The sequence below is a fragment of the Lampris incognitus genome, chromosome 10 (assembly GCF_029633865.1).
Source record: "Lampris incognitus isolate fLamInc1 chromosome 10, fLamInc1.hap2, whole genome shotgun sequence".
NCBI classification, from domain to species: Eukaryota; Metazoa; Chordata; class Actinopteri; order Lampriformes; family Lampridae; genus Lampris; species Lampris incognitus.
In genome coordinates, this window is record NC_079220.1 from 50,973,895 (window position 1) to 50,982,425 (window position 8,531).

An 8,531-nucleotide genomic window follows, 5' to 3' on the forward strand; every position below is an offset into this window, starting at 1 on the left:
GGTGGTGGTGGTGGTGGTGGTGGTGGGGCACATTATAATATGTAAAACAGGAAATTACAAGTGCTTCCTTATAACAGCAGGCCTATTCACTGAGAATGGCCTCCACTTCCTTCTTGTTAGCCTGCCACACTTGGTTTCCCCCCTTTATTTTCGTTCTTTCCAACTTTTCACGGGTGTTATTCTTACAACATCCGTTAAGGAAATAATTTTCTGCACATATCAGCCAAAACAACGGAGATTGGATACCACAGTGGCGGCGCGTTATTTCCCGTTTAGCCAATATGCTGGCGTTGGTCAGCGCTCCAGCTCTGTGGGCGGGGCCGGCCCCAGGTGGGGGTGGGTGGGTGGATGTGTGAACTTAACGTGAGGCCCTGCTCATTGACATGCATGTGGATGAATCACGGCGACACGCACAAAGCTAGTCTAGTTCTACTGCATGTGTAATCTCCATGCAAAACTATTTTTTTGGGGGGGGGGGTTTTCTCCCCCTTTTTCTCCCCGATTGTATGCGGCCAATTACCCCACTCTTCCGAGCTATCCCGGTCGCTGCTCCACCCCCCTCTGCCGATCCGGGGAGCGGCGCAGACGGCCACGTCTCCTCCGATACATGTGGAGTCGCCAGCCGCTTCTTTTCACCTGACAGTGAGGAGTTTCACCAGGGGGACGTAGCGTGCGGGAGGATCATGCTATTCCCCCCAGTTCCCCCTCCCCTCCTGAGCGGGCGGCCCGGCTGACCAGAGGAGGCGCTAGTGCAGCGACCAGGACATGTACCCACATTCGACACGGCCAATTTGTGTCTGTACGGACGCCCGACTAAGCCGGAGGTAACACGGGGATTCGAACCGGCGATCCCTGTGTTGGTCGGCAACAGAATCAGTGCAAAACATTTTTAACAAGAAGAATAATCCAGCATCATCGCGCTCATCGTCTCGGACTGTTTGCTATTATAGTCTTTCAAAGGAAAACAAACCGACTGTAAAACTACTGGCTCTACACCACTAAGTCAGCTCAGCTGTCACTTTACTTTGGCGCGTTGAGCTACAACTCAGTATTTCGGGTCTGTAGCCTACATTTCTCTCAGATTTCAGATCGTTTTTCAGACCGGTCATCGCACGTAGCCTACAGTCGCAGTCAGACGCACCCGCTTTGGACACCTCCTCAGCCACCACACCTCCGAAGTGTTGACAAACCCATCCAGCGATCCTCGCAGTGACTTGTGAAATTCTCCCTTCTTTTGTTTTTTTTTTTTTCCTTCTTCTTCTCCTCCTTTTCTCGGCACGTGACTCGTGTTTATGAAATCGGTCACGCTTTCGTGCAGCCGACATGTTTTCCCCCTCTCCTTCCTGGCAGTGAGCAGCAAGATGGAGCACGATTTACGTAACGCCGCAATATCAGAAATGAAAATCCCCGAATAATCTGTTAAGATTGTTTTTCAGGTGACCTTGACTATTCCATTATCCATTATGTTGGAGCCTATCCCAGCAGTCATTGGGCGGCAGGTGGGAAAGAATCCTGGAAAGGCCACCAGGCCCGACAAACTCACACCTAGGGACAATTGAGTATGGCCGATTCACCTGACCTACATGTCTCTGGACTGTGGGAGGGAACCGGAGCACCCAGAGGAAACCCACGCAGACACGGGGAGAACATACAAACTCCACACAGAGGACGACCCGGGACGACCACCCAAGGTTGGACAACCCTGGGGCTCGAACCCAGGACCTTCTCGCTGTGAGGCGACCGCGCTAACCACTGCGCCATCATGCCGCCCATGATCTTGAGTATGCATCATGGAACTGACCCACAGCAATTTCATTTTAGAAGTGTGTCGGGTCAAGAACAGTCATAAAAAAATTACATATTAAAAAAAGAAATGGCAGGATTGCAAGCCGGGCGTGAGGCCTTACAGGCGCGAGGCCCTGTGTGGTCGCACACTTCCCCCTGCCCATGCAACGGTTCTGTCTGTGGGAGTCCAAGAAAGGTCACACCCGAGGATTGGTGATAGCGTGAATAGTGATTATTCTAGAGAAACCTTGGGGAACACATACACAAGAAGTGTGTGAGTGCGTGTGTGAGAGACAGCACTCACGCACATGCGTGCGCGAGTGCGTATTCTGTGTCATGACAGAGTGAAACTTGTATCTCATCCCTTAAGAATCCTCGTGGATAAAAAGCTGATCTCCCCCGTCTATGAGACAGTGACTAATGGAGTTGGACAACGCCCAGGACTTCAGGGAATCGGGTCTCCGGAGGAAACCGCATAATCAATGACCCGCTGCCACCGTGCTAGGTTTTTTTCTTCTTTACCTTGGATCAGTGTCGACCGCAAAATTCTGTTGACATCACTTCCTATACCCCCACAACTCAGCGCCCCCTACCCACCCCAGCCCACATTAAGAGGTCAAACTCAACTGCAGCAGGGCTTCTAATGTTTACTCAAACATGTTTTCCTACTTAGGACAAATTGAATGAACTTCTGGCTTCGACGGGCAGCGCTGCTGACATTGGCTCGCCTCGCTCGGCGCTCGTCATTAACACGTTGAGCAAATCCACCGCGTCTGGACCGCTGCCTCGCCGCGCGGCTGAGCAAATCCGCTCCGGCCGAGTACATTCGAGCGTATATAGAAGCGGACGTTAGATCTGCAGGTGCCGTCGTTTACTGGGCTCCTCTGCCAGAAGGGAAATATTGTAAACACCCAACTGGCGAGCTCGGCGTTCATCAGCGGCATATGTCTGGCTCGCCACGCACGTACGGTTCACAACGCTCGCTGCCCTCTGAATGCCGCACGTGTGCCGGTGTTTGCGTTTCCCCGTGTGTGTACTTTTGGCATTAATGCATGCATGGACTTTTTTGTGTGTGTGTGTGTTTATTTTGAGGAGAGGGGGGGTGGGGCATTAAATCTGTTCTCCGTTGTGCAAAGGGGCCACGCCACGTTAAGGGTGAGGTTTAGGGTAAGTTGAAAGGAAAAGCGGCTCAGTTAAGGCAAGTGGACAGGTGGGAGGGTTGATATGAATGCTGGGTGTGTGCTGTCAGGGTTGCCATGGTTACGGAATAACTAAGAGTCAATAAAGCATTTTCATTCGTTTAGCGATGTAAAATCGTGTGTGTGTGTGTGTGTATATTCTCACATTTGTATAGGCGTAGTATGTGTGTGTGTGTGTGTGTGTGTGTGTGTGTGTGTGTGTGTGTGTGTGTGTGTGTGCGTGTGATCTCGGGAGGAGGCTTGTGTGCAGGCAGCTGGGAGTGTGGCTGGGCTATGCGTGACTAGGAGAAATACACCTGTCTCTGTGCTCAGGTACGGAGGGGGGAGCCGGCACGCAGGGGCCTGCCGGCTGAACAATGCTCCCTATTGTACCTGCGCTCCGACTGCAGACGCTCATGGTAAAGGAAACCCTGAGCCCAGCATGTGTAGCTGCGCTCGCTCACACACACACGCGCGCACACACGCGCACACACACACACACGTGCACGTGCTCAAACACACGCACGCTAAAATTATTTATAGTACACGTATTGTGTTGACCGCAGGCACCCCCGGGCTCAATCTCAGCAGCTCCGCCGCTTAACACGCAAGCTGCCAGTCAAGCACGGCGATCGGCTGCAGACTCTAGTGGTCGGCCTTCATCTTCATCTTCCTCAAAAGAGGAGAAACATCACCCTGGTGACGTAACCGACGCCGCGTCGGTTACGTGGTAAAAATGTCGCGTGAGAATACGTGGCACCCCGCCCTCGGCGTTATTGGGCGACGGATGAGAAAAGGTCACGACGGCGAGCGAGAATCCCGGCCGCCGCGTCGCCATCTGCGGCGCTCCCCCGTCCGTTACGGGTACGGGGGGGGGGGGGGGTACACCGCAATCGCCTCCTCGTTTAAGTAACTTGCTCGAATAGAATCGATTCGCCGCCGTGAGCAGCGTCGTGGCGTAGCCGCGCGGCTATGCCTACGGCGAGGCGGCTCGCGGGCCCCGGTGTAAAGGTCTGCCAGCGTAGAGACCCGGGGCCCGGGCTCTCGTGGCAGAAATGCATAATGTGGCCATTGTTTGAAATCTATAATCAGCCCAGCACCAGCCAAGACATTTCCAGCTGTCTTTTGTTCTTTAGACTGATAAGGCAGGCTCGAGATAGCGAGCTGAGATACACAAAAAGAAAGAGAGGGGGGGGGAGAGGGAGGGGGGGGGGCGGGGGAGAGACCGCCCGCCTTTCGCTAAACCAGAGGGGTTTTCTGTGGCCACTCTCATTTTGCCTTGATTTGTTGGCCCATTATGATCAAAACCCCAGCGGGGTAACCACAGGGTAGGCGGAGGGGAGGGGGGGCGGACGGGGGGGTGGGGGGGCGGCGAACATCTGCTTCCAGACGTCTTTACTGCGCCGATCGTCTCAGACGGACACAAGTCTCCCTTCTCTCCAACGGGAACTCCAGCTGCTGCACAGATGGGGCAAATTATTTGATCCCATCTGAAGTCGAACCGTGCCGCCGCGACGTTGTTCTGCTTACACACGCCTTTGTCGCCCTTCCCCGGCCCGCCGTGCGTCGATAGCTGCTGTCCCGAGTTATCCGTTCCTCGGTAACCTATACTGATGAAACCTGTGTGTGCGTGTGTGTGTGTGTGTGTGCGTGTGTGTGTGTGTAATACTGTCAGTATCTGCGTGTGTGTGCTCACTGACTAACGCAATAGTCTTCATAAAGGTAGTATTGTTAAGTTGCGTGCGAAGCTCATGCTTTAGGCTTTGGTTCCCCGCCCACCCCTGTAAACCACAGCCGTTTTTTCCTCTCCTTTTTTCCTTCTACACCTTCCCCTTTCTTTTTGTTACAGGTAAACATTTGATGTCCGCACGCAATCCCCAGAGAGTCTCCTCCCCCCTCCTCCTGGCTCCTGGCTCCTACTCGGTGTTACTCACTCTCTCGCTTACACACTCACCACACACGCCTACCTCCCCCCCCCCACACCTCTCTCTCTCTCTCTCTCTCTCACCCATACATACGCAGACATGCAATCCCCCCCTCCCCATTCTTTTGACATTCCTCTCCTCCCTGACTCAGCACCTGTTTCCTATGGAGGCCATGAAGTCTCTCTCTCTCTCTCTCCCCCTCTCTCTATTGCTCTCTCTCTCTCTCTATTGCTCTCTCTCCTCTCTCTATTGCTCTCTCCCCTCTCTCTATTGCTCTCTCTCCCTCCCTCTCTCTCTATTGCTCTCTCTCCCTCCCTCTCCCTCTCTATTGCTCTCCCCCTCTCTATTGCTCTCTCTCCCTCTCTCTACCGCTCTCTCCCTCTCTCTATTGCTCTCTCTCCCTCTCTCTATTGCTCTCCCCCTCTCTCTATTGCTCTCTCCCTCTCTCTATTGCTCTCTCCCCCCTCTCTCTATTGCTCTCTCTCCCTCTCTCTCTATTGCTCTCTCTATTGCTCTCTCTCCCTCTCTCTATAGCTCTCTCTCCCTCTCTCTATTGCTCTCTCTCCCTCTCTCTCTATTGCTCTCTCCCTCTCTCTCTATTGCTCTCTCTCTCCCTCCCTCTCTCTCTCTATTGCTCTCTCTCCCTCTATCTATTGCTCTCTCTCCCTCTCTCTCTATTGCTCTCTCCCTCTCTCTATTGCTCTCTCTCCCTCCCTCTCTATTGCTCTCTCTCCCTCCCTCTCTATTGCTCTCTCTCCCTCTCTCTATTGCTCTCTCTCCCTCTCTCTATTGCTCTCTCCCCCTCTCTCTATTGCTCTCTCCCCCTCTCTCTATTGCTCTCTCTCCCTCTCTCTATTGCTCTCTCTCCCTCTCTCTCTATTGCTCTCTCTCCCTCCCTCCCTCTCTATTGCTCTCTATCGTGCCCCCCTCTATTGCTCTCTCTCCCTACCACCCCCCCATCGCCCCCCCATGCTCGTTGACTGATCTAGATCAGTGACAATGTTTCAATATTGCTGACCCTCACTCGAGAGTCCTGCACTCTGTTCGCCTCCCTTTTTCCAGCATTTTCCACGCTCCCTTTCGAGTACGCCCAATATGGCAGCCCTTTCACCCCACACCCCACATCCTCTGTTCCTATCTGGTACACTTGCTTACACATTATTGTGGAATTCACAAGCCGCCATTAATCCCGCGCTTTTCTCTTTAATGTTTTGCACCCGGACCACCGCCGTCTAAGCACCGTGCCCCCCCCCCCCCCGCCGTGATGACAAGATATCTGAAGCGACGCCGTTTCCCGATAATCCAAGCCTCCGCAAATCACCGAGCGCTGCCTCGTGAGCGCTATGCCGCAGCGTTTCCTAGCCCAGCGTATACCAGGGGGAGCGCGTGTGAATAAGGTCCAAAATATTTATTGCTGCGTGTGAACAATTGTGATCTAACAGATGTTGAACATTGGGAGAAGGTAATAAAACAAGTCCAAATCAACCCTCTCCTTCTCCAGCCCGCTTACCCATGCCAATCTCTGTCACGCACATCCCTCAAGCTCCGCTGGAGCACGGCGCCGCCGCGTTAGGGAGGTTCTGAGTGGCTCTGACACATCAAGGGCAATCACCGTGCCCAGGCCCAGAAAAACACCCGCTCGCACACACACACACACACACACACACACGCACACACACGCACACACACCCCGCTGCCAATGTTACCGGCAGCCCATATGACTCCAATCAGCACTAATGAAGGTACGGATGGAGGAGAAACTCCTTTTAGTCTGTTCACAGTTACACACACACACATGCACCGTCTAAGAAAAACAACTGTACACACACACATGCACGCACAACCGTACATATGATCACATACACCCTGTCAGATGACAAACTCGGACATATTAGGGTTGTTTATGAGCTCTGCTACAGCTGATTATATTGGGGAGTGACCGTGTGTTTTGTGCGCTGCCGGCTAGAGATGGAGAGCCCGGGGTGGCGCTGCCGCATCGCCAACAACCCCACGGGGGGGGGGGGGTCATAGTGATTAGATACAGCTGTGTGCCGTGATCGGTTTACGTCTCCCCTGTAGTGAGACCGGGGCGGAGAAGGCCGAGACGCACCAGAGTTATGTCATTATGAGTCGACTGGAAAGTCAGCCGGCAAGGCTGTTCCGGGGTCGTAAATGATAAAGACTCCTGGCTGTTAGTCAGGAGTGAAGGAGAACAATTAACGGGTGCGTTCCGCATCAGTGTGGTGCAGAACATCTGCCATTTATGAACCCAGTGACAACCACCATCGACTCCTTGCAGAGAAGCTGGCGGGCCAAGTTACAGTGACGCTCGGCAGGATCCATCCCCTCCATCCGTTATCCAAACCCGCTTATCCTGCTCTCAGGTTTCGGGGACGCTGGAGCCTATCCCAGCAGTCACTGGGCAGCAGGCGGGGAGACACCCTGGACAGGCCGCCAGACCGTCACACAGAGCTGACATACACACACACACTCACACACACCTAGGGACAATTTAGTACGGTCAATTCACCTGGCCTGCAGGTCTTTGGACTGTGGGAGGAAACCGGAGCCCCCGGAGAAAAACCCACACAGACACGGGGAGAACATGCAAACTCCACACAGAGGGACGACCCGGCATGACCCCCGAGGTTGTACTACCCCGGCGCTCGAACCCAGGACCTTCTCGCTGATAGGCGACCGCGCTAACCACTGCGCCACCGTGCCGCCCAGCGAGCAGGATGCCTCAAGTAATTTCCTTTACATAATCTAGTTATAAGCAGTGTGCTAATCATTAAAACGCACATACAAGAAAAAAAGTGACAAGCAATGGATTATTGGAACAGAAGGAATAGCACAGTCATCCCGTATGTTTCCGGGGTCTCCGAGAAACTCAGGAGAATTTTCAACAAACACCGCATCCCGGTATACTTCAAACCCAGCAACACACTCCGACAAAGACTGGTTCATCCCAAAGACCGTGTACCACACACCCGGAAAAGCAATCTGGTGTACGCTGTACAATGCAATGAGGATTGCACTGACCTATACATAGGAGAAACCAAACAACCACTACACAAACGGATGGCCCAACACAGAAGGCCAAACTCCTCAGGACAAGACTCAGCAGTCTATCTACACCTAAAGGAGAAGACACACTCCTTCGAGGACAGCAACGTACACATTTTGGACAGAGAAGATAGATGGTTTGAAAGAGGGGTGAAGGAAGCCATCTATGCGAAACTGGAAAAACCATCCCTCAACAGAGGAGGAGGTCTGCGACACCACCTATCTCCCACTTACAATGCCGTCCTTTCATCTCTACCCAGGAGACTCCAAGAACAACAGTCGGTCACTAACGGCTCCAACGACTCTCATGACCACTGAATAATGAAGTCGAAACGAACACCCCCAACGAACGTCGCTGCTAAACAAATGCAAATCAATAGCTCCGATAACGACGGGCGCGGCCAAACATCGGGACACAAAGAGCCATGGACATCTATAGTTCTGACAACGACTCCTAGAGGATAAATTCTGAGTCTCATCACCAGCCAGTCAGACTAGCTTGGTCTATTCAGAAAGGCACGAACTGAGGAAGCCTCTTGGATGAGAGGCGAAACGTCTTCACGGATATATACCAAGT